The following is a 1654-nucleotide window of genomic DNA, read 5'->3' as shown; positions in this document are numbered from 1 at the left end:
GTGTAAAGGTATGTTGCTGGCCACCATTATTTACATGGGAACTAACGTTAAGCAGGAACTAAGACTACACAGGCAGTGTGCTCTAGGATGAACTGATACCTCACCTGTTCTTACCAGACATATCACCAGCTTTTTGCTTTCCATTTTAAATTGTGCTTTATATTTTTATGTAGTCAATTTCCTACCTCATCATGTGAGATCCTACCTTTTATGACAGTAAGCTGCCTTTAAATATCTACCTCCTAACTTCTCTTACACAACTAGCACTACCCTGAAACCAAATTCTTATACAGTTTTAAAGCACTATGGTGACTTCATGAAACCATGACTGAATTCTTAAGCAGAACTTATGAGCACTCCTTCATCTGGGTTAATAGTGAAATTAATGATAGCTATGGGAGAAGAGAAAAATGTGTTGGAGAACACTGCAATGTTCACCATGTGCTACTGGCTCAGAGTCCTAAGGAAAAAGCATACCTTCTCTCATGCAGGTAACCACAATCTCTTATGTGTGGCTATGCTTCTTCCACACTAGAACTAACCAGCACCTGGCAAGCTCAGTTTGCAGGCTCAGGCACTCAGGTAATTATATCTTCCCACAGCATACTCAAGATTAATAAAAGTTAAATTTAAAAAGGTTAATGCAATGTATGTTTGCCTATTACACAATCAGCAGAAGAGATAAACTGACACTTCTGGCCCTGGATCCAAAACACTAGTGTGAACTGTGTAAGCTGAGCAGAGTGCTGGGAAGTTTCTTCACATGAATCCCATCAGAACAGGGGGGCAACATCACATTAGTAGGAATTCCTATAAACACTGTAACAAAAGAAAGGCAAGACTACATGGCTTGAACGATTACCAATGATTAGCAATACTTGTCCATTAGAGTGGGAGCTAACCCAAACTTAGCCAAGGCTGGTAGTCGCCGGGCTGCTTTGCCACTGCACAGGCTAGCTGACGGCTGCTGTCGTGTGACCGCTGGCATCACCCCAGTTCTCTGACGGCGGCTCTGACTCAGTGGGGTCAGCACCATCATCGACTTACAGCTGCACACCTATGCTGCAAATAGCAATCCTTTCCTGCGGCATTCACAATGACAGAGAAAACTTTCCGATTCAAAACAAATGAATAATAAGGGCTACACAGCCCTATCAGCCCATCTGTGCCAGACGAACTCCGCTGCCCGGAGAGCCGCTCCTGCAAATAAATGGCTGCAGTCCTCAGCTGCGGCGAAAAGGCTTTAGCAGGGCAGGGAGCGTTTCTAAAACCCAAGAGCAAAGTTTGAGCATAAGGAGCGAGGGCCCCTCCGCTCCCAGACCATTTCTAGGAGTCCCGCCTGCCGCTACCACGACCTCTCCCTACCACCAAACCGGTACTGCCATCCCGCCGGGGACGCCCGCAAGGTCACGCAGCCGCTGGCGGGGCGGAGCGAGCTGGCCCCCGCCCCACGCGGGAGCGGCCCTGTAACGGGTCTAACGGCCCGCCCCACCGCAGCCCCGTGACCCGCCGCCCCGCCCCGCCCCGCCTCCCCGGGGTAGCCGCGAGCGGGTGGGGCCTGCGCCTGACAGAAAGGCGGGGGCGGGCGGCAGGCCGGGAAGGGGGGGAGTTGGTGTGAGAGCGGCGGGCAGCGTGGGGGCTGGTGCGGCGGGAC

The sequence above is a fragment of the Melopsittacus undulatus genome, chromosome Z (genome assembly GCF_012275295.1).
Source record: "Melopsittacus undulatus isolate bMelUnd1 chromosome Z, bMelUnd1.mat.Z, whole genome shotgun sequence".
Lineage (NCBI taxonomy): Eukaryota > Metazoa > Chordata > Aves > Psittaciformes > Psittaculidae > Melopsittacus > Melopsittacus undulatus.
Note: the sequence above shows the minus strand (reverse complement) of the source record.